This window comes from Phyllostomus discolor, chromosome 13 (assembly GCF_004126475.2).
Source record: "Phyllostomus discolor isolate MPI-MPIP mPhyDis1 chromosome 13, mPhyDis1.pri.v3, whole genome shotgun sequence".
NCBI lineage: Eukaryota > Metazoa > Chordata > Mammalia > Chiroptera > Phyllostomidae > Phyllostomus > Phyllostomus discolor.
In genome coordinates, this window is record NC_040915.2 from 47,641,517 (window position 1) to 47,665,577 (window position 24,061).

Consider the following 24,061-nt stretch of genomic DNA (forward strand, 5'->3'; position numbering starts at 1 on the left):
CTCCGTTCCCAGACGAAGGACGCTGCAGAAGGTCCCGTTATTATGATCATTGCTGTTACTTTAGGATCACGCACAACCTCTTGAGAAAGACCCGCGTCAGCCCGGGAGGAGGCAAGGCCCGCATCTCCCCTGCGCAGGCTCCCCCCCTGATAAGCCAGCTGCCCATCAAATTTGTCTGGACTTCTGGAAGAGCCAATAAAGATAAGGCCTGGGTATTTTTGGAAGCCATTGGGTACGAACCAAAAACAAAACAAAAACCGAGTGTCCTTTTGAGAATTTTTTTTTTTTTTTTTTGGTCTTCGTCGAATTGCAGGAGACCCTCGGAACTCTGTTTGTGAAAACTCGCGGGCGGAAGAGTTTGGTGCAGCCGGCAAAATGTCGGAAACCACCCGCCTCTTGCAAAACCAAAAGCTCAAAAGGAGCGAGAGTTGCAGACCCAGAGACCTGTCCCAGAGAAAATTCATGTCCATTGTTTATCAACTACAGGTCTTAAAATTAAAAGTCCTTTAGCATTCAGGGTCCTCCCCTGCCCCCCCCCCCTCCTGCAACCTGAACTAACGTTAAAAACAAAAAGGAGCCAGAAAGACAGCCCGGCAGGAAGCCGCTGCTCGGCAGTTCGTAGGGAGGCGCGCTTCTGGGTGCCCATGGCCGGCTCTGCGCCGGCCGCCCGGGGCGCGCGTTCTCCGGCTTGCTCCGCTCTCCAGCCCGGGTCAGGAATTTCTGTCGAGCAGCCAGGCCTAGGGGAGCGTCTCCGAGCTTCGGCTGGGCCTGGCTCGCTGCAAGTGCAGGCCCGAGCTCTGCCCCGGCGAGAACAAAATGGGTCCCTGCGAAATGCTGGGCTTCGGCCGTGGATTCCGCCGCCGAGGTCCGGCTCAATGCGCTGAACGGCCCGGGTGTGCGGGCACAGGAGGTCCGGACACGGAGAATGGCAGCTGCGGAGCCGCTCCAGCCCCGGGGAGCCTGTCTCCCGCTCTGATCTCCTTCGGATCTCCCGTACGTTCCCGGGCGGGCGGGGATTTCCTCCCTCCAACCCCAGGAAGACAGAAGGAGGCGCAAGGGATGGCCCCCCAAAATCTCAGCCGCCTCTCCACCAAAGAAGCCAGATCCCACCCTGGTCTGCAGTGGCCGGAGCCCCAGAAACGGTGCTGAGGCCCAACTCCCAAGAGCTTCCCTCACCACGCCCTTGGGGTTTTCGGGAGGCGGTGATGGGAGTCCCGCAGCCGGCTCACAACAAAAGATATTGGGGCGGCGCCCCCCACGTGCGCTCCGGTGCACCGCGGCCTCGGCAATAATCCCACCCCCCGCCGTAGCCAGGGTCCGGGGGAGCTAGGGGCTGGCGAAGGAGAACAAGATGCGGTTTGACAGAACCAGGCCGCGCGTCCTGGAAACCACGCCGTTCCCCGGCCGCGGCTGCCTACTCCGCTCCACGCGCCCAGGGCTCCGGGCCGCGCGAAATCTCTGCGAGCCGGGCTCTGCAGAATCCAAGGCGAAGCTGCAGTACCGCCAAGCGCGCCTCCCGGAGCCCGCTCGGCCGGGGGGCTCCCTCCCGAGCCTCCCGGGCCATCTGCGGGCAAGGTTACCTCGCTGGGTGAAGCCGGTGCATTCACCACATCCCTGGTGCTCCTAGCAGGGAAGCCGGCGGCGAGGCGGGGGCGCCGGCATGGTGGCTCCGGGTTTATGCGCGGTACTGCGTGCCCGGACTAGCGGCTACTGCTGCCTACAAAGAGCACCCACCGCTGGAGCCTCAGCAGCCACGGCCCACCTCCAACACACACCTCCTCCGCTCTGCGCTGCTCTCTCCCTAAAGACTTCAAGTTGTCAGGCACCAGAAGGGCTCCACAGAATGCAAACCAGCAGCCTCGGGGGGACACCTTCAATAGGAAGCGCTCAGTGCCCTGCTCCTCCCTGGAACCCCCAGGGAGGGAGCGTCGGGAGACCAGAGGAAGCCGTGGGAATGGTCCAAGTCCTCTCTGAGTGCCGCTTTCAGGGTTAAAGTTCCGGAATCCGAGGTAAGATTTCTCTCTCTCTCTCTCACTCTCTCTCTCTCTCTCTCTCTCAGAAATACAAGCCGACTCAGCTGAGCTCAGTGACGTTGGGCTGCCTAGATGCTTACAAAGTACTGGAATTGCCTATCCAACTAGCTCTCACTGCACGCTGCCTCTCTCTCTCTCCCTCTCTCTCTCTCTCTCTCTCTCTCTGTCTCTCTCTTCCTCCCTCCCTTCCTCCCTCCCTGTCCCTTCCCACTCCCTCCCCCAACCACATTTTCCATTAGATTTCCCGAACACTCACATCACAACACGACTCTCAAACTCAGACCTCCAGATCACCCCCTCCCCTCCAACCCCTTCCCAGAGTCCATCCATCTTTGCTGCTCTGAGTGCGGCTCGGTGGCTGCAAAAAATCCTGCACAAATCATCGCAGAAAGCGGTCGGCTTCTGCCCCGGGAAGCAATCTCGGCGGGCGACGCGGGCTGTGCAGAGAGCGGAGTCTGAACGCAGGACACCCCCTCTGCAGCCTGGCCCGGGCTCTGTCTCCAACGCTGACCTCAAGAGGGAGAGCTACATGACCCCGCCTGGCCCAGCCGGCCGCCGCTAGCCGCCCTGACATCTCTCCCCCTCCCCACTCATCACCCAGACTCCCAGTGACTGCGGGGTGAAGGCAGGGTGAAGGTGGGTTGGGATGGGGGCCTGAGATCAAAGATGCCGAGAACTCGCCATTGGCCCCCACCCCACCCCCAGGGCCACCAGACCTCCCTGGCTGGATGTGTATACAGGCAATGCTCAGTTTTATTAAAATAATCAAACAGTCATTGGGGGCTGGCTGGGGTTTTCATCTCCTTTCGGCTCCTCTCCCTGCTCCCCCCCCCAACAATGTAGTATTTTGAGGGCTGAATTGAAGAGGCCAATAGAAGCGTAAACACAGTCAGTAGGTCTTAGCCTGAGCAGACCCAGCTTGGAGCCCCGAGTGCGTGGAATAAATGTCAGGGTTCCTGTTATCATCTCCTGCACCCCCTCACCCTGTTCTTTTCTGGGGCTCAGATTAGGGACTTGGACCTGGAGGCCGAGGTCTGGGTGGAGGGCAGAAGGCAGAGAAATACCCTGGAGACCAGCAGCCCCGATGGAGCCATCTGCGGCCGCCGGGTCAAAGTCCTGGGGCAGGCCCGGCACATCGCTGCAGAATCCCGAAGCGAATTGTCCGACCCCCAAAAGTGGGGCAGCCGCGGAGAAACCAACCCGGGGCGTTTGATACAGTTCCCACTCCACCTTGCAGGGTTGTTTGCAAACAGCCTTCCACGGAGGCTGTTTGTTTATTGGCGAAAACACCCTCGCCCTCCCAGGGTGTCCGCTCAGAGGACTCTGGGCTTGCTGAGGGGGCGACCCCCGGGGCCAAAGGCGGAAAACAAACATGGCTCCGGGGTGAGGCGGGCTGTCTGCTTCTCTGGCAGAAGGAAAGGGAAATCCAGAAAGACCTCCTCAATCCCTGCAAATTCTCAGAGATTTGCGGATAAAATAAATTCCCATAAATAACCTGCAGGCCCCTCTCCGGAGGGAGAATCTCCACTCCCCCAGGTCACTGCCTGGCTAGATTCACTCAAGTTCGCGGAGCCCGGACAGGGTGGGCCACCAAGCAAAATCGGGATTTTGAAACCTCCAGGGGGGATCTATGCGTGCCAGGTGACACCGGAAGGCGACATGCAGGAGGAGGCACCCCCATTCTGCCGGGGAGAAGGACCAGCACTGCGAGGGGGGCCTCAGCAGGGCCGCGCTGGGGCGGGAGGCCAGGGGGCCGGAGGCAGGCGAAGAGTTGAGACCAACCTATTCCTCCTCCTCCCCAAAGCTCTCCAGGGCAACACTCACCTCCAAAAATCCCACCTCTTCTATCCAGCGCAGAAGCCAGGAGTGACGCCTTGCTGGGGTTGGGGGGGGGCTCAGGTGAAGAGTTTGGAAAAGACCCCCAAAAGAGACCCCTTTTAGGCCAAACCTTCTTCCAGCTTCTGTCAAGGGCAGCATGTACCTCCCAGCTCGAAGTTGGTTTGTGGTCTTCGACAAATTAAATATTACTGTTTATTACCAGGCATACCCCAATAAAATAAAGAGGCAACCAGGCGATACCGGCTATCTCACCAGCCGCTGCACCTATAGGACTCGGAGACGTCACGAGTCACGCAACTGGTCCGCGCGCTGTCACGCTCGACTGGGGGGCAGTGGCGGGAGGTTAATTTCTCTCCGTCTTCGCCTATCAGTCCCCGGGGTCTGCGTAGCCACAAGTCCGGGACGCGTCGGCCGCGGGAATAAATAAAGAAATAAACAAACCCAGCGCCCTCTGGGGAAATGGGGGTGGCAAACTTCAGACACAAATTGAGCCAAGATCGATTTCCTTAGGGAGGGGGAGGGGGGCCTTTTTGCGAAGGGCGGTGGGAGCCCACCTCAGCCCACGGTTGGAAAGCAATCAAGTTTCAATGGGAGCTAGGAGGCAAGAGAGTCCTCTTGTTATTTAAAAGTTATTATTTTTTTCCGAGGAGGAGTTCTTGACAAAAGTGAATGTTGCGGCGCCTCTCTCGCTGGTCCTGTTTGGGTCGCGATAACTCAGGGTCCCCTCGCAGACCTTCAGAGAAGTAATTACTGGGTTATCATGGAGGGGAAATGACACAGAGACTCTGGGAGGAAGAGAGGGAGTCGGCTGTAGTGTCTCTTGCTGAGAAAAAGTCCATTCTGCGAATGGTCCTTTAGCTACCTCCGGGGATGCAGAGCGGCTGGGCGGGGGCGGGGTGCCAGTGGGTGGTGGGGTGGGGATGGAGAGGAGCGGTTTCTGCAGAGAAAAATTACAGCGCCAGGGCCTGCAGAGAAACGAGCAGCTCTATTTTTGTTTCGTCATAACGTTTATTATTATTATTTTTGTTTTCATCTCTGGGCATAACTTCTACGCGGCCCCGTGAAGGACGCGCGCGAGCTTTCGCGCGCAGCTGGAAACGCGCTGGGGTCAGTTGGGAATCGCGCGTGCAGCGTAGACGCCCACGGCGGCGCGGAGGAGAGAGCTAGGCCTGCCCGGCACCGAGCGAGCCAGCGAGCGAGCGATGGGCTTCCAGGAACGGTAAGTGTTGCGCCCAGGGCCCCCCACCCCCGCCCAAGGGAGCCGGACTTCGGAATCTGGACTTGCCCCCAGCTTCGGTGTTCGATCCCGGCTTTCGCGCGACCCCAGTCCCCAGGGCTTTCCGAAGCCTGGCCTGGCTCCAGGCCTGGTTCTTCTAGAGGGGCTGGAGCGGCGGCAAAAAGTGCAGCAACGCGGTCGACTAAGCCCCCCAAGGAGCGGAGGTCAGGCCCGCGGGGAGAGAGCACGCAGTTTCGGCGCGCCGGATGCGGGCGCCCAGGCCAGCCGGGCCTCACACCCCTCTGCTTCCAGCAGGGCAGAACCCGCGTCCCCACTCGGGTCCAGGCCACAGCGGCTTCCGTGAGCTTCGCTTTCGTTTCCCAAGTTACTCATCATTATCTTTTCCTCAACCCGAGGCCCGTGGGTGTAGAGTTTGCTCCCAAAGGCCAAGGGAGCAACACAAAATAACTTCGCCCAAAGCCTGGAGAGCAGTTGCTATTTGACCTGCGGGCCGAGGTGGGCTAGAAACCAGGCCTCAGCCCCCTTGGGGCGGCAAGGGGAAAGGCAAAACCCTGAGCGGGACTCCCTTCTCTCTAATCCCGGTGCGGGCCCCCAAACCACCCAGGCGACTCCCAGAAGGGACTCCACAGGCTCAGCTTTCCAGGCCCGAGGTCCCACCGGCTCCGGAGGCCGCGCCAGGGAAGGGAAAAATAAAGACTTCAGCTAGATGTGAGAATCTCCATTCTCTTCCCCAGTCATTGGGCAGCAAACTGGAAAAGGGGGTTGCAACACGCACAGTCCCTTCTTCCTTTCGTGGGACTGATGTTCTCCCTGACCCGCTCCCAGCTCGATTTTCTCTCAAAAATCTATTTTCCTCATGGAGCCAAATGTCTGCGGATTTGCATACTGCAACAGATGGGAAGACCGGGGTTCCTGATTTTAAAAAAGTCAAAAACGAAAACAAAAACAAAAGCAAAGACCGACCACTGTTGGGTTGTTTTTTTTTTTTTCTTTACTCCTGCCCGGTTTTTAAGAAAGACACCGTCTTTCTTTCCTCTTAAAAGAGAACTCACTTAAGAATCCATCCCCTTTCTGTTTCTCTCCCGATGTGTCCCGCCTGACTTGCGTCTCTGTTGAAGCGGGGGAAAAAGAAGGAGGGAGAAGTGCGGAGGGGCTGAGAAAATTAATAAGAATTATAACAACAATCGAAATGATGACAAAACTAAGCTTTGACCAACTGGTTTTCCGAAAGAGAGGGTCAGACGGAGGGTGGGAATTTCCCTGGTTTCTCAGGGGGTCGCCTTCCCCGAGCTGCCTGGTGAAATCTGGCTGTAGGATTTTTTTTTTTTTTCCCCAGGACCGAAGTCTCTAACGTCCCAATGTCTCACTCGATCCCTAGCTTCCCCTTTCTGACCGGATGCATTTGGGCAGAGCACCGGCGGCCGCTGTTATTGGAACATCCACGATTCTCCAATATTTCCACCGAGTACTATTGCTCCTTATTTCAGTTATCATTTGTTCGTGTGGGTTGTTTCCTGTGCTGCAGAAATATTCCTCCCCACGCACCCAAGTTGGGTGCAGGAGATTGTTACCCCCCGCCCAGGGCCATGAAATGAGAAATGGGCATGGAACGTGGTCCTGGAGGCCCAGCGAAGACGGCCAGGCTGGAGGTTTGCAAGCTCCAGAAGAAGGTGGTGGCAGGCCATGCTTGGGAGGCACACGAGCACTTTTCTCGTCCCCCTCCAATTTGGGTGGGTCCCCAGGGGAGGCGAAAGGTGAGGGTCTTGAGCTGAGAGACACTGGAGCTGCCACCTCCTATCCTGTGGGCTGTGCTGGGCCTGAGACCTCCAGCCGTACCTGCCACCCAGAACCTGTAGAAGGGCCCCTGAGCGCAGTCACCACGTCTGCTGGGTCAGCATATCCCGCAGCCTCAGAAGACGTGGGGGCAACTCGACTGAATTCCAGGGCTGTGACCCGGTGAGATAGAGACTCCGGCTAATACCTCCAGGTCTGGGAGGCGGGCGGGGGGCCCTGTCTGGAGACCCCCTCCCTCAACTGGAGGGTGCAGTGGAAACTTGGGAGCCCGCGGCTCTCCGGGGCTCTGGGAAGACAAATTTTCTTTGGCAAAGGGAACGGTGTCGCGCTGTCGACACGGCAGACTATTTTTCTTGTTCCCTCGTAAGGAGGGGTGGGGGGGGGGGGAGAAAAGAGAGCAAGAAAGAGAGGGAAATTAAATCCACACGTGTTAAGCTTGCTCAAAGGGCCGGATTCAAAACCAGAGACGAAACTGCGACTGCAGTTCTGGCGGCTCGCCGGCCTCTTTCCAGCCAGCCCCGGCCTCCCTGGGCAAGGCGTCCCCACCGGACAGAATCCGATCCGACGTTTCATAAAGCGCTTCAGTGAAGGGGGCTCGGGGCGATGGTTCCTGTCCGTCTGCACCGCAGAGTCCGAAGTCGGGGCAGCAAAGAAAACAAAGGGGGTGGGCACGGCCAGACCCATCACCCCCTGTAGCACACAGCTCAGCTCCCTGCCTCCCAGCCAACCCAGGGATTCGGGTAGCACTCCTGGCCAGAGTGAGCCAGACCAGTAGTTTTGGAAATTTCACAAAATCCGACCAGGCTTTTCGGACGTGGACCCCCTGGGTCAAGAGAACCTAGAAAGCTGGTTTGTTGACGCTGAAGTAGCCAGCTCAACCCGCATGGCCAGCACCTGCATCCCTTACCCCTCTCTTTGGGGAGAAACGCGCCGAGAGAGAAGGCTGCAGGCCCCGGCGGGCGGCGGGAGGAGCCCTGCGCGAGCAGGGAAAGGGGGGCGGATGGAGGCGGCCAAGCCTCCTGGAGCTGCGAGTGAAAACTCTAGTAATGACGTTAAGGAGGTGAAGGGAGGTGGGTGGGGGTGCCGGTGAGGAGGGCGGCCAAACCCCAAACTGGAGGGATCCGTCACCAAAACGATTGCTTGGTCGAGACCTCTAATTTTTCTTCCCTTTCAGCCCGGGGCCGCGAGCACCGCATCGGGTCTCCCCTGGCCTCCCCCGGTGCTGGGTTTCCGGCTTTTGGGGGCAACCGCGACAGAAGGGTCCGGAAGCGGGGGGACCCGAGACACCTCGCTCCCCGGCCACACCACAGTCACACCCGGAAAACACTGGGGTGCGACTGGCAGAGGTTAGTGGTGGAAAAGCCCCTGGCGATGGTTTCCGCCAGGGCCCTGGGTTTCCTGGTCACCATGGCAACCCCGGAGTTCCCGTCGAACAACCTCGGCGCGCCCCGGGGACAGGCGCGCACGTTTGCAGCGCGCCCTGAGGCCTGCAAGGCGCTTCCGCCCGTGGCTCTTGGCTTTCCGGAGCCCGCGTAGTGGGTTCGACAAGGCAGGGATTGCCAAACCCGTCGTTTTTGCAACGGAGGAGAAAGTCGAGATTTAGGACAATCTCTGACGGGGAGATTCGGGCCCTGAGCAAAAAGCCCCCACTCAGAGCTCAGAGCGATGGCCTTGGAGACCCGCGCACAGGCAGCGGGCCGGCTGCTCCCATCAAAGCCGAACCTCGAACGTCTCAGCCGGGGACCTGGGACTCCAGGAGTCCTCCGGGGATCTCTTCCCATCTACCACCCACTCCCATCCACGCCCGAGGCTCCCCACATCCCTCCAAGCAACCCTTTCCAAGCTCACTTGGAATAACTTCTCCTAAAGGGAAGGAGAAAAGTCGGGAACTACACTTGGGGCATTAATACCTGCGAGGTCTTATCGAGGGCAAGGATAAACGACCCTCCTTTTTCTTTTAGAGGAAACGTTTACGATTGTGGATGCAATATAAACAACATTAAACGAATACTTTTGGGTTGCGCTTCTTTCTTCTTGAACCTGCAGGGGGAAGAGGCCCCTTTCTTTGGGGGATGGACAGTGAGCAACACAACCGGAGTTTTCTGCTGGCATTTCGGAAGCTGGGAACTCTGAGCAAGAACCAGGGCGCTGACCAGCTCAGACTGGCCACGCTCCAGGGACTGAGGGAGCCAGAGGAGAGAGGGGCCGCAGGAAGGAGTTCAGGCCTGGGTGCCTGCAGTGGCCTTTGGCCCTGGGATGGAAGGGACTTTTCATTTGGGGTACTGCCCCCTGTTTCACTCTACTGTGGACCCCATTTGTCTCCAGGCTGATCAGGAAAGACAAAACTTAGTTTCTCTTCTCCTACTGTCCATGGGCCAGCTAAATTCCCCCAAAGCTCTGGGCTGGCCTGCGGTGTCTCCACCGGCTCCTTCCTCCTTCCTCCTTTCCAGTAGGAATTTCAAGACAGCCTACAGACATTCCCTTAACCTTACTCAAGACCCTGTCTCTTTAGCTCCCCAGGATTTTGCATTAATGTTCTCAGTAGAGACCTGTCTGCATCTACACAGCCACTAAAAGAGAGAACTGTGGGCATTTGAGGCTCAAAAATCTGTTGGAGCCCTGGCTGACATAGCTCAGTGGATTGAGCACGGGCTGCGAACCAAAGCATCGCAGGTTTGATTCCCAGTCAGGGCACATGCCTGGGTTGCAGGCCACGGCCCCCAGCAACCGCACATTGATGTTTCTCTCTCTCTCTTTCTTCCTCCCTTCCCTCTCTAAAAATAAATAAATAAAATCATTTTTTAAAAAGTGCACATTGTTAGAGCATTGTCTGGGTCCATGTAAGTCAACAGGATTTTTTCTTCCAAGAAAAAAAAAATCTGTTGGCATTTGAGGTCCAGCAACAGCCAACATTTAGGCCGGGAGCTGTTACGGCACAGTTTTACTCGCTCACGTAGCTCTCAAATAATTGGGCTCAGAGAGGGTGGGGATTTGACCATCACACAGCCTCTGCTGGAAGCCCACCCACCTTCTCACCATTCCCCAGGTTTTGTGTCTCCAGGTAGAGGCCGAAAGGGAACCCCAGCCGCCTCCCCCGTGGAGTGCAGTGCACAGGCGGCTGTTGGCTCGGCCTGCGGAGGCCAAACCTGGGAGGCGTGGAGGCACCAGTCAGACGGACCTGGCTGCCCAGCCTGCTGGACCCTGGCGCTTCTTTCCCAGACACGCTGTTCCCTCGGTGGAGGGAGCATGACGGTGTGTCCCTTCTGTCTTTGCATGACTCAAGACATGATGAGCTTCCTGGGGCCAGTAGAGTCCCCCCCTTGCCTCAAGTTCCCAGGGGCAGGTCTCAGGAAAGCCCCAGAGCTCTTAGGGGCCCCACGCTCAGGCCCCAGAGGGATCTGCACCAGGCGCTGGTCCTGAGGACTCTCAGTCATGCCCTTCTTGTTGTCCCTCTTCTAGACTCTTCTTCCTGCTGCTTGTCTATCATGACAATGTGGGTCCCGGAGCAGCACTGGCTGCCACAAGTCCAAGTTGAGAAGGGAAGGTGGGGGACTCTGAGATCCCAATGCCAGGAGTAGCACCCCAAAGGGAGGTGCCGGCAGTCCAACTTCCTCTCTTCAGTTTTCTCTACCAGGGGAGGATTCTCCCCACCCCCCACACAAATATGCGCTTCCTTTGAGGCTGCCCCATCTCCAGGGCCCCCCGGAACTCCGCATCCTTCTCCCCCAAGATGCTGGCAAGGATACCAGGCTCTTTGGGGAGGCTTTCTCCCTGACCTCTCCCACCAGCTGCTCACCGACAACAGCTCCTCCAGGGACCTGTCCGAGTGGGGCGTGGAGAGAGCCCAGGACCCAGGAGGCAGTGCCTGACCCCAGAGCACCCGAATCCGATCTCGGGCAGGACCACCTCGGACCCCAGCCTCCATCCCCAGTCTCCATCTTGCAACACAGCTCCAGGGTCTGCTGCCCACCCGGAGACGTGGGCTGTGCGCCTCCTTCCGTGTGGCTGAAAACAACTTTATCCCCAAGTCTCTATGGATGACGGTGTGTCATTCGAGGAGGGACTTTTGGGGACCTTTCTGCTGTTGTGTTGAGCCTGCAATGTGCGTACGGGCCCGAGTGGGTGTGGTTCAGGCTCGTGTGGGTCTGTGCCTTTTTAATTCATTGATTTTAGAGAGAGAGGAAGGAAGGGAGACAAAGAAATACCCATTTTTTGTTGCTCCGCTTCGTCCTGCCTTCATGGGCTGACTCTCCGCGGGCCCTGACCAGGCTCGAACCAGAAACCCCGGAGTACCAGAATGACACTGTAAGCAAACGCACCACCCGGCCGGGGCTGTCTCCGTGTCTCGCCGTGGAACGCCTGTGTGCGCACCACCCGCAGGGCGGCTACTGCCACAACCACACCGAGGGTCCAATGCCGCCCTGGGCTCCTAACCCAGTGTTCAACTCCCTTCCCTTTTTATGGGCCACTTTTATGATTATTATATTTCACTGACAGCTCCACACAGGAACCAGCCGGCCGGGGCCTCCTGAAAGGCGTTTGAAATTGTGCGGCACAGACGGGAGGCCAGAGGGCTGTCTGCAGGCACCGGGGCCATCAGAGTCTATATTTGGAAACAAATTCCACAGCCACTTCCTGGGAGCGGGGCGGAAGGTGCCGGGCGTGGAGGAGGGAGTGCCGTGAAGGAGCCCCCCTCCCCCCACCCCGGTGCTCAGGGGGAGCCCCTGCTCTCCTAGCAGGTTGGAAGTGTGAGCAACACATAGGAAATATAGTCGATCATATTGAGGTGACCGCGGATGGTGCCAGTTGGGATACTGTGTTGGAAATACCGAGGGGCTCGCTGTGCAAGTATCTGATTGCCTCACCGCTAAGCTGTACATCTGAAACCAATACAAAGTAGCATTGAAAGAAGAAGAAACGTGCCCGTGGCACACCTGGACAGGAGCAGAGCACGGTCCTTCCTGTCAGGCCGAGTGGAGGAGCAGGGGTAGTGAACACACGAGCACCCCCCAACCCCGTCCCAGGGCCCCTGCAACGGTGCTCCTGCTCCCAGGGTGCAGGGTGGAGGAGTTGACTCTGAGTCCTAACCATGTTTACTTTTGGACGTTGGTCCCGAGGAATCAGGCACTGCAGCCCGGCTGCGCCAAATGCCTGGCCCCCAGGCGGCCTTTGAGCTTGTCCCCAGCATCTGCCAGCCCGGTGGGCTCTGCAGACACCAGGGCAAGACCTGGTGAGGAGACGGCCACTGAGCCCACCCCTCCACCAGCCCTGTGCTGGGGGCAGCGAGGCTTCTGGCTTCTGCCACATCTGCCCCAGAGGGCTTCCCTGAGCCCTGTGTCCCAGGTCCTAGCTGACGCCCCTGTCACAGCCCTTCTGTCCCCAAGGGGTGGAGCAGCTCCCTGGGAGTCGCTTAGAGCACACGCAGCCACCCAGAGTCACCGCTGCATGTGCCGGTGGGGAGTTCTGTCCCCGCACAATCACATTGGAGTCCCCCACCACATGTGCAGGGGTGACACACCTACACATGGACCTATGACACACACAAATATATGGACCCACTCGCACACTCAGTCTCACATGAGCTTGCACAGAGAAATACCCACAAATATGTGTCTCACACTCACATTTTCCTACTCATTGCCACACAAAGACACATGCACTGAGTCACACACACACACACACACACACACACCATCGAGGTCGCACACAACCTCACGCCTGCACACACGCAGATGTGAACTCACTCACACACATCATCACAAGCAGTCTCCCTTGCCACAGTCACGCGCAAAAAGCCTCACACGCGATTAAAGCCCCTCACCCTGAAGCACACGCCCTAGCCATGTGTACCTGAATGCACATACATGCTCCTATACAGGTTCAAGTTCACACCCATTCCTTCATGGTTCTCCTTCAGTCATTGGGTCCACGGGCTCCTCCAGACCCTCCCTGTCCCCTCTCCTGCAGTGTGGCACACGGGTGCACCTGGTTGGGGGTTCCTCACCCACGGCATGGCGAGGTCCCCCTGGGGAGAACCCCGGCCTTCAACAGCCCCGTCCAGGCCGGGACTCACCAGTTCAGGAGGGGGAGGGACATGTGGGTTCCTGGAGCCGGCCGGGGAGAAGCCAGTCTCCAGATACCAGTGCCCTAACGGCCTGTCCCCGCCCCCTGTCTCCTGCAAAGGCCCCTGGGCTTTGACACAGGCCAACCCCAGAGGACAGGACCTGAGGAATCCCTTAGCAACAACTAGTCCAGCCCCTTAATTTTACACATGGGGAAACTGAGGTGTAGAGGTACAGAGATAGGGAAGGAACGGTCGGAGTCCCCCAAGACTCTGGAACAGGGCTGGGACCGGAACCCCGTCTTTTGCGCCCATGCAGACCACCCTGCAAGGTTACTGGGTACCCACCACCACCTCCATAGCCACCACCACACTTCTGCCTGCTAGTCAAGTCCAGCCCCCCAAAATGCTTGAGCTAGCTGCCCTTAAGCAAAAACGAGGTCTCAGGTCATGCCCAGTGCCTACACACAGCCTTCCACGGGGCATCTCAAAACTTCTAGAAAAAAATCCCAACTCCTTCCTGTATCTTTAAGGCCTTGCAGAAGCTGGGTCTTGCCCTGCTTTCTGCCTCCACATTTCACCCCCCTCCTTCCTTCTGTTCCTCATTCGCACCAACCTCCGTGCCCACCTCAGGGCCTTGGCACGTTCCACCCTCTCTGCTCCCAGCTCTCCTTGCGGCTGGCCGCTGCCTCCTGTCACTTTTGCTGCGTGCTTGTTTATTGAACAAGAACAGAGCATCTCAACATGGCATCTGTCCCTGTCACACAGTCAGAACTAGATGTGTATTTGTGGAATAAACCACATAAAGGTATTATAACAGATGGACTCAGAGCCAAGGGTCTGGAGGCACAGACAAAGCATCTCTCAGGAGCCAATGAAATGCACGAGGCTGTAGAACGCACCCCTCTCCGTGCAGCAAACAAGAATAAAAGCTGGACGGGTGGTACGCGTGGAGGAGACCAAACCCTACGGCAGACTTTTGGTCCTCTGAGCCCTCAAAACCTGCACTGCTTCCTCCCTCCCTGCCCCACGTGTCCCCCACCCCCCCAGCCACCCCACCCTCGTCCTCTGGGCCTTTCCTTTGTCCACCCTTCCATCTGTTCCCAGGAGCCTGGAGAAGCAGCCGGCAGATAAGTGAAAGTGGTATTTTTATAGGCTGATAAAAAACCACGCTTATCTAGAAAGCTCGGTCCCATCCCCCCAAGTGCCCCTAATTGGTCATTTGCCCAGTGCCCTCTCCCCCAGGGCTGCAGACCCCCTGGGAAAGGTATGTCCTGCGTGGCCTTCCTCCTGCTGTCCCATGGCCCCCGGCCCTCCCCGCTCAGGGAGGACGGGCCTGCAGGAGACCTCTGCCAGGAGGACCGGGGATGGGGGGGAAGTGAGAGGGTGAGGAAGAGGGGCGGTGGTGAGGGAGGGTCCGGATTTCCCCGAGCGGGTTCACTGTGCCACTATTTAATGGTGCCAACTATATTAAATTCTATACTCCAGCAGCCTCTTAAATCCATTTACGGCCCAAGCTAGACCCTGAGCTGTAATAATAATAAAAATAAAAGAAAGAATTTATGCACCCAGGGTGTGGACCCGTCCCCGGCAGAAAAGAAAGAGCTGTTTCTAGCTGATCTTGCTGGCCCGTCGCCCGCCCCCTGGCCTCCTGTTTCCCCTGGGTGGAGGCTCCCAGGGACAGGGAGGGGACCTGGGCTTCTGGTGGGAGGGGCGCTTTCGGGAGCTCAGAGCCGAGTCAGCTTAAAGGAGCCCTTGCTGTATGGAGCCTCTCCCTTTCTCTCTGGGACTCACAGAGACCGACTTTCTTTCTTTCTTTTTTTTTTTAAAGATTTTATTTATTTATTTTTAGAGAGGGAAGGGAGGGAGAAAGAGAGAGAGAGAAACATCAATGTGCGGTTGCTGGGGGCCGTGGCCTGCACCCCAGGCATGTCCCCTGACTGGGAATCAAACCTGCAATGCTTTGGTTCGCAGCCCGCGCTCAATCCACTGAGCTACGCCAGCCAGGGCTGAGACCGACTTTCTTGTATTATATTTCTCACATGATGTTACCTTTAGAGCAGATCTAGGTCCAACCCATGGCCAGGGACTGTGGAGAGAACACAGAACTGGGGTGAAGAGGGCTGAGAGAGGAAGCCGGGTGTGGGGGTTCAGATCCTAGACGTCTCCCCGGGTTTAAACCCAGACCCCGCTGCTTCCTGGTGGTGTAAACTGAGCAGATCTCTTCACCCCCTCGGCCTCCGTGTCTCAGTCTGTGTGATGGGTCTCAGAATACCAGCCTCACCCTGGCTGGCGTAGCTCAGTGGATTGAGCTTGGGCTGTGAACCAAAACATCGCAAGTTCGATTCCTAGTCAGGGCACATGCCTGGGTTGCAGGCCACAGCCCCCAGCAACCGCACAATGATGTTTCTCTCTCTCTCTCTTTCTCCCTCCCTTCCCTCTCTAAAAATAAATAAATAATTTTTTTTAAAAAAAGGTGGTGCTGTGAGGGGACAAGAAATGAGGTACTACATGTGTCAAACCTGGGGCACAGCTCAGAGCAGGCCTTCATGAGAGCATCATTCTGAAGAAGGCCAGTCCTTCCAGGACCATAGAGACTGGCTTCATGGAAGACACGGCCTGTGGCAGGAAGGAGGAGGCAGGAGAGGAAGGCAGGAACTGAACTTGGCAGTCACATGTGCAACCGGCCCGTTGAAGAGCGTTAGCACAAACCTACGGGATCTGCAAGGAGGAGCTGGGCCCCCACTGACCATGGCTTCTGGGGAAAGGGAGGTGGGGCGAGGACGGAAAAAGGAGACCTAGTCTGGACAGTCCAGAGACACCCCCCGACCTACCTCACCCCCAAATCTCAATGAGGCCCTTCAGAACTGAGGATGGAACCACTGATTTCCGGCCTGGCTCCCCTAGGAGACAGCCGCCTGGGTCATTGCTGCCCCCTAGGTCCCAGACCATCAAGAGATGCTCGAGCAAATGGCTGAAGACCTGAATAAAGATGGGGACTTCCAGAGGTTTGCTGTCCAGGCCTCCTGTGTCAATGAGGCCAAAGTCAAGGTTACTGGCAGTGAGTATCCTTTTTCTTGGCTTCCTGTGGCACGACCCTCACTTCCTGATCACCCTGCTATAGGGAGACTAAAAGGACAGATTTGGAGCCTTTGGAAGATTGATTGCATTTAACCACCTGAGTTCACACACCGCTTTAAGCCCACGTCCTTGGGGAGCCCCCTCCCACACTGATTCTGAACTTGGCCTCTGTGTCTTGCTTTGGCCACGGGACAGTGACCAACTTGATGCATTGTGCATTTCTACTCTTGGGCCCTTCTGCCTTCTCCATTTATAGCCGGGCCGGCCTGCTGGGGGACGAGACACACAGCTGAGTCAGCCCAGTTGTCCCCGCCAAGGCCTTAGATAAGTAAGAAAGCCCAGCCCAGATCAGTAAAGCCACCCAGATGGCTGCAGCTGACCTGCAGGTGACCACAAACACCTGAGGAAGCCCTGCTTGGCAGACCCATCCAGCTAACCCGTAGTCACATAAGCAAAAATAAATAAATGTTATTGCTGTAGCCGCTGGTGTTGGTGGTTGTTTGTTACGCAGCATTACTGTGGCAGTAGATGACTGGTACAGACCCTTGAGCCGAATCCAGCCCTGGCTATCCCCACAGGCCAGGTTGGCCAAGGAAAGGGGTTTTAAGGTTTCTGTTGCAAAATGTCAACTCTTGACTTTGAAACGTTGGTTATTTAAAGCATCCACAATAGATTGGTGCTTGCTACTTCCAACCGTGGCAACTGAGAGAAGACAAGGAATGAGTGAGAGTTCTTATAAGGCCAGGTCTGTACTGAAGCAATTTCCTGGTTAATCTTAAAACACACAGACCGCCCTGGCTGGTGTAGCTCAGTGGATTGAGCGCGGGCTATGAACCAAAGTGTCGCAGGTTCGATTCCCAGTCAGAGCACGTGCCTGGGTTGCAGGCCACAGCCCCCAGCAACCGCACATTGATGTTTCTCTCTCTCTCTCTCCCTCCCTTCCCTCTCTAAAAATAAATAAATAAAATCTATTTAAAAACACACACACACAGACCTGGGTTTTATAAAGCAGGAGGAGTGGTCCTTCTGAGAAACACTATGGTGGGTTTTTCCAGAGCACAAGTGGTCATGCCACAGTGGACATGGTGGTACAAACTGAGCAAGTCTCTTCACGCTGTCAGCCTTAGTGTCTCGGTCTGCAAAATGGGACAGCGTCCATTTCCTCCTCTGGTTACAGCACCCTGATTTTCCCCGGGAATCAACCCCTTCCTCACTCTCATTACCCAGCAGATGGCCGATTAGCATAGCCCACCCCCAGCCACCATGATTGGCTCAGCAGTAGGCCCCTGTTCCAATTCTATCCAATCAGAAGTTATCGTGGGACTTTGGACAGACAGAATGGGAAGAGAAGACCCCTTTCTACTGGACTTTGAGTTTCAAGGATGGAAAGTCAAGTGTTGTTGCTCGCCATTGTATCACACCGGGGAGATCCTGCCCAAATGGCCAAGTGCCTGACATTCCTGGGAGTCCGTTTTCTCATTGCAAAAAAAAGGGGCTAATAATTGTGTCCACTCGTAGACTTGTGAGGGTTTGAATGAGATAATACAGGGAAAGTACCAGGCGCGTGATCCATAAATGTTAGCCATTGTGCGTGCGTGATTCATTTGGTGCACCCATTGGCCTGGGTCTGTAATTGATATTTAACCTGTAACTAGAAATGAGCAAATATACATGCACGTCTCGATGATGCTTTCCATATGCACGTGGACAGCGGTGAACATGCCGTATGGCGTGTGCTCCCAGATGCGCTAGTAAAAACTCAAGCCAGTCTTTTCAAGTAGAGAGGATCCTGGCTCTAATCAGTCATGTCCTTGGGCTTGCTCTAGTGAGGGGAGGTTTGCAGTGAGCCACCCTGCCACCCGAGGCACAGATGCGGCCGCTGCAGAAGTTCCTGCCTGCAGTGAGGACCAGTTGAGTTCGGAAGGAGTCTGTTCTCAGGGCCCTTCACGGTCTCCCTGCCTTCCCAGGCTGTGTTAACATCTTGGTGCTGCTGCAACTAACTGCCACGGACCGCATGACTCAAACAACAGAAATGTACTATCTCACTGTTTTTGGAGGCCGGTCTGAAACCAAGGTGTCAGCAAGGTTAGTTCCTTCCTAGATACCTGAGAGTCTGTTTCACGTGTCCCTCCTGCACCCTGGAGGTTTGCTGAGATCTTTGGCGTTCTTTGTCTTGTAGACACATCACCCTGATCTCTGCCTTTGTGGGCACATGGCGTTCTCCCTGTGTGCGTGCCTGTGTCTAAATGCCCCCTTTTTATAAGGACACCATTCCTAGTGTATTAGGGCTACTCTATCGGCCTCATTTTCACTTCATTACTGCTGTAAAAACCTGTCTCCAAATAAGGTCACATTCTGAAGTCCTGGGGGTTAGAACTCCAGCATGTGGATTCGGGGAGACAAAATTCAACCGGTGACGAGGTCCCCACCCACAGAGCATGCCTAGACCTGTCGGCACGTTTCCAGCATCCAGACAGCTGAAATCCACGTCCACGGGCCAGAGGGACATCACGAAGCAATGCCTTCCTGGCATTGCATCCTGGACCACTACATGGAAGGCATCCTGCAGACCACCACAACAAAGAATCCCATGCCTTGAATCTGGGTCTGCCTCTTGCTACGTGACCCTGATGATTCCCCTATTCTCTCCACTCTGAGCTTCTGCTTCCTTGGCTGTCACATGGACTTGATGGGAGAGGAAAGGAGTTACAAGAATTAAATAAAGTCACACAGGGGAAATGAAGGTGACGGGCATGTCACTGATAAAACAATGTCACGCGGTTTCTGCCCCATCGATCTGGGTTCCATTCCTGGCACTGACAATTCCAGGCTGCGTGGCTTTGGTATGTTAACAAACTCTCTGAGCCTCCGTTTCTTCACATCTACAATCAAGATAATTTCAGGACTCACCTCGATGGGTTCGGGAGATGGGTAAATGACTATAATACGTGTCAGGTACTTGCAGCCTATGGAGTGCTCAGTCACTAGTAGCTATGGCCCCCTCCCCCCGCTCTGGTCCTTGACACTTCCTTAAATCTCAATCTTGACAAAGAAATTCAGTACACATGGTGGTCTTCAGCCTTAGAGCTGAGACTTGAGCAGGACGGATCACCCAAAATCTCTGCTGCAGATCAACCGACTCAAGTCTCTGGGGAGAGGTGGGACTCATCTCTTTGGAAAGAGGAAACTTCCAGATGAGATGTCTGCCCGTGTTGTATTCCCAAGGAAGGGTCGGTCAAGGGGCGGGGAATGAAGCCGAGATTGTAAAATGTCTTCGGCAGCTCCAAGCCCAAAAGCGAGGGTGTCGGTTCAAACACCTGGAGATATCTGGGCACTGTTTTTATGACAGCACAGCTGTAGGCTGTCCCAGCTCAGTTTTCCGCCGCCCCCACCTAGTCCCGTACCCGCCCCCACTCCAGCTCCCAAATGAACCCTGCCTCGATTTATATGAAGAGACAGTGAGGGAGGGGGGTGTCGACCCATCATCTCCTACGAGGCCTCAGTAATTTACCTGCAACAATTTACGTTTCAATGATGAAAGATATTGGCGCAGCCCACTTGGTTGCAGTAACAACATCCTCTTTTCCCAGGAATATTAGTCTCTGTTTATTTATATCAAAGCCTTGTTTCCCTTTTCACACCCCTAAAAAGAAAGCAAACAGTGAGGGGATGCAATATACCAAGAGACCCCCAGGAGGTTATTAAGCATTAATGGAGGGCAGTCTTACTTCGAGCTGACTTATAGTTCCTCTCCTGCTGGATTATGAAGGCAGTTCAAAGGGTGGCCCTAAAGTCAAGGTGGCTTGCTTAAGGGTTGGGAAATCTTAAATAGAGCCTTTCATCTCCGTGGCCACATTCTGGCTGAGAAAGTCATTACCATCTGCTTGGAGGTGGGTGGCCGGAGGGTCGAACTGGTGGGCATCAGCTACAGCCCACTTTCCACGTCTCGGTAGCCCCAGAAAGTTACCTGGAAGAATGCATTCACGTGGGCACTCAGTGACTATTTCTTTAGATGCCCATGTCTCAGTATCTCCTGAGACTGAGCACTATCTAACACCTCATTTCATTGACTCGGAGGAAAAGGGACAGTGACGCTTTTAGTAGGCTCTCGTGCGATGTAAAAACCACCCAATACCTCTTGGCCAAGGCTTGTCGGAGGGTGTCGGGATTCTCAATGCCAAAGCACATTTTCCACGGAGCTCAGTAGCTGGACTCCCTGTGAAAGGCATTAGGATGTTCAGAGCCAAGAAGGGCAGACCTGGGGGGCCAGGAGCAAGTTCCTAAAGTTTCCCGAGCCTCAGTTTCCTCTTCTAACAAAATGGATGTCCCGGAACCCCCCACCTAAAACTGCTGAGAGGATTAAAGAATTAAGTAAGACGTTCGTGTTGAACACTTAGCACAGCCCTGACAGAGGGCGGCCAGATGGAGGGGAATCACCGCCCTTCCTCTCTGTGGCCCACGTGTAAAGCTGAGAAAACTTGCTTCTCTCAACCCACAACAAAGCGCTCGGGCCTTTTAATGGGAAGAAAAGTCAGTCCCGAAGAGGTTGTTCCTCAGCCTTGATGACTTTATCTGAAAAGATGAAACTGTGAACACCCACCTTGCGGGGGTTACTTCGAGGATGACAGATAAGGCTCCAGGCGTGCCTGGCACAGGGGGGAACGCCATCGCCAGAGAACAGGGATAATTAGAATCATAAGCGGTGGATCCGACCAGGAGCCCCTTGGACTCCGTCGACGCAGCCTCCGTGCGCTGCTGTTCCCTGACCGCCCCTGGCGGCTCCAACAGTGGCAGTTCCCTGATGCCCCACCGGCCTGAGGCTGACAGCGTCTTTTCCACCCGTCGCTCTGGACCAACGAAAAGAGCTTTCACAGACGTCGATCCGAGCTCTACCTGGAATTCACTTCCCACTCTAACCCCACCCTATTCCAAAATCGACGTCCAAGCAGGGGCTTATAATTTAAATAAACATTGCCTGAGCATCCGCTGTGTGCCCAGAACAACTCTCGGAGCTGAAATCACAGCCGTGACCAAAATCAATAAAGATCTTTGTCCCCAGTAAGCTCATATTCTCCTGTCCTCCTGGTCAACCACAAGTGGCAAAAGGGGCTCACCCAACTCAATGTCAGCTGCCCCATCCCCAGCTTTCTCTCAAATGCTGCTCTGAAAAGGGTCAGGCAGGTCTCCGTTTGCAAAGTAAAGGATGAACCCGACCCACAGAGAGAGAGGTACGTAGAGGTGCCCAGGCACAGACAAGCACAGCCGGAGATCTGGAAGACAATTTGAGCCATGACGCCGTGTCAGGCACTCCACCAAACAGTGACTGACTTTCATGCAAATCGAACCCTTCCAACAGCCCAGGAAAGTGGCCATGTTATTGCCTCCTGTTTGCGGAGAGAACACTGGGGACTCGGGGAATAAAAGCGATTTGATTTAACAGAAAAGCACTTCAGAACTCCACCATGGTTGGCGTGAACTCGGCCTGGGAGTAAAACCTCAGTTCCAGGAGTGGGCCTAAGGGCGTGAAGGCCGCTCAGCCAGGTCGGAGCGTGGAGCCCTAGTCACAGTTTGAGTGCAAATGGTTAAATTAGGGGAACCGAAGACTTTTATGTTTTTTACAGGAAGGCTGCCTTCCTGAACAACTCTTAAGAGGGACTCACATCTGCACGCGGATTTATGGAAGCACACCTAGCTGAAGATGACCTAGGATGGCCCGTGGGCTTGAGGTGGCTCTAAAAAGCCACCCGGCCTTTGAAAACCCAGCACCCGTAAAAGCGTGGCCAACGAGCATCATGAAACCGTGAGCCGGCAGCACAGGAAGCTTGGATGGGCCTCCTTCAAAGCCCGCTTGCACGAGTTCGCAGAAACCAGAGGCTCGGAGCGATGTTATATTAGGTGTCTAATGAAAAAGCCGTCACCTTCCAAAGGATTGAAATGATGCTCGCAAAACAGCACATGGAGACATCAGACCAGCCCAAACAGAGGCACGTTTTCCAAAACAATGGGGCCGTACATTTCAGAAATGTCACGGTCAAGGAAGATGAAGAAAAGCTAAGACATTCTTCCAGATTTAAAGGAGAGCTATGTGTTGACCAAACGCCATTTGTGATCCTGGATCGGATTCTGAATGAGGAGGGGCCGGAAGGCGGGACGACTTCGAAGATTCCTTATTGGGCCAATTGCAGGAAATGAAATGTGGATTTAGTGTGTGGGAATAGTATGGGCTCGACATTGTATTTATTTTATTTTTTTAAGAGTTTATTTATTTACTTTTAGAGAGAGGGAAAGGGAGGGAGAAAGAGAGGGAGAGACACATCAGTGTGTGGTTGCCCCTCACGGGGCCACCACTGGAGACCTGGCCGGCAACCCAGGCATGTGCCCTGACTGGGAATTGAACCGGCAACCCACCAGTTTGCAGCCCATACTCAATGCACTGAACCACACCAGCCAGAGCTCCACATTGTATTTTTTTTATTTGATCATCGTGCTATGATTACATAAGAGAACATCTTCTTTTTTAGTAAATACTTGCCGGTGTGTTCAGAGTAAAGATGGGACCATGTCTCTAACTTACTCAGATGGTTCATTAGACATTATTTGTGCTTGTATGTGCATGTATGTACACACAGACATACACAGAAGAGAGTACACTGAGTGCCCTATAGGCCTGGCTGGCTCCGAGTGCCGAGCACGCAGTGACTACTAACTGGAAGCATCTATTCTGAGGATGTATCCAGCAGAGAGGGAATCCGAGCCAAAAGAGGAAGAGTTATCGTTGAGGCCCTTGATCCAAATATGCCTGAAGCCAACATGCCCTCAGCTTTCCCAATTTAATAAGCCAATAAACTCCTCCCCTTTCAGATTGTTTCTGCTCAAGCCAGTTTGAGTTGTGTTTCTGCCGGCGGAGGGTTGTCAGCTGAGCACTGCCCGGGCGCCGGCGGTTATCACGATGTTGTGGTACAGGACCGCTCTGCAGGCGGCAGTGTGCGAGCCAACGGCGGGGGGGGGGGGGGGGGGAATCCAAGGATGCCTGAGACCTCGTCCCCGCTCTGAATGCTCTCCTTGTGGTCTCATCAGGAGATGGACATATAATGAACTCTTGCAATACAATGTTATTGGATTTTTCTCAACCTCTGCTTGCTTGAAATAGCCTCTCCTCTTTTGCCCACCTATCCGAATTCTCATTTCCTTCTGGCCTGGAGGGGTCAGCCCAAGTTCCCCCTCCTTTATGAGCCTCCATTGACTGTGGTTTCCACGGGGACCAACCAGCAACCACCCACTTGTGTGGAGGGACACACTGCGGACCCTCCCTCGCCAGCTGCACCCACCGCTGGTGAGGAATGAAGTGTACCGGGACTGGTGTGTACTAATAATTAAGAAATGTCATTGGAATTCATTAAATCGCATACATAGCCAAGTTGGTGATTGCAAGAGCATGTGGTTGTGAGGTGGAGGGTTAACAAACAGTGTTTGCCAAGGGAAAAGAGCTGAAAACAGATTCTTAGATGAACATTAATTCCCCGGGCCTGAGGGCGCGGCAGAGACATCTGACAACTGCACTGCTCCGGGCCCGGAGCTCTTCAGAACCCTTCCCCCCGATTAAAAATGGCTGCCTTTCTCAGAATCCGAGAATCTTGACCGAAAAAGTACGATGGGTTGGAATCCCTGGGGATTAGTCACCCTTCCTGTGTGATAAACACATTCCCGGATGACAATATTTCTGGGAATTTGCCAGGAAGGGCAACGAGAAGGCACGGGCTCAACCAGTTTCTGCTCGTGTGTGTGTGACTGTGTGTGGCTTACGTCATCATCTTGGAGCGGAGGAGGACCCAAGTCCATGGCCGCACGTGTCCTGGATCACCCGGACTGTGAACTTGGGCCTCCCGCGCACGTGGACGACGTTTTGTATTAATGCATCAGAGCTGCCATCACAGAGCACTGCAGGCCGGGGGCTCAAACACCAGAAATGTGTTTTCTCAGGATTCTGGAGGCCAGAAGTCCAAGATCAAGGCGTTG

General features: G+C 55.3%; 1 protein-coding gene and 1 long non-coding RNA gene across 6 annotated transcripts in view; one reads left to right on the top strand and one right to left on the bottom strand.

Annotated features, from left to right (window-relative positions):
- Positions 1-4,378, bottom strand: part of TBX5 (T-box transcription factor 5) — a 44,963-nt gene extending 40,585 nt beyond the window's left edge. For 2 of the 5 annotated variants that reach the window (XM_028528112.2, XM_036013799.1), the window contains exon 1: positions 1,581-2,176. The gene's annotated coding sequence lies outside the window, so the exon portion shown is untranslated. Of the gene's footprint in view, positions 1-1,580; positions 2,177-2,289; positions 2,832-3,857 lie in introns of those variants that run through there. The other 3 variants (XM_036013800.1, XM_036013801.1, XM_036013802.1) reach the window with 3 other exon arrangements.
- A 41-nt stretch (positions 4,379-4,419) lies between these two features.
- On the top strand, positions 4,420-8,913 carry LOC118497858. Its single transcript, XR_004900367.1, has 2 exons — positions 4,420-6,574; positions 8,078-8,913. It is a non-coding gene; the product is annotated as an uncharacterized LOC118497858 (long non-coding RNA).
- Positions 8,914-24,061: the final 15,148 nt, after the last annotated feature.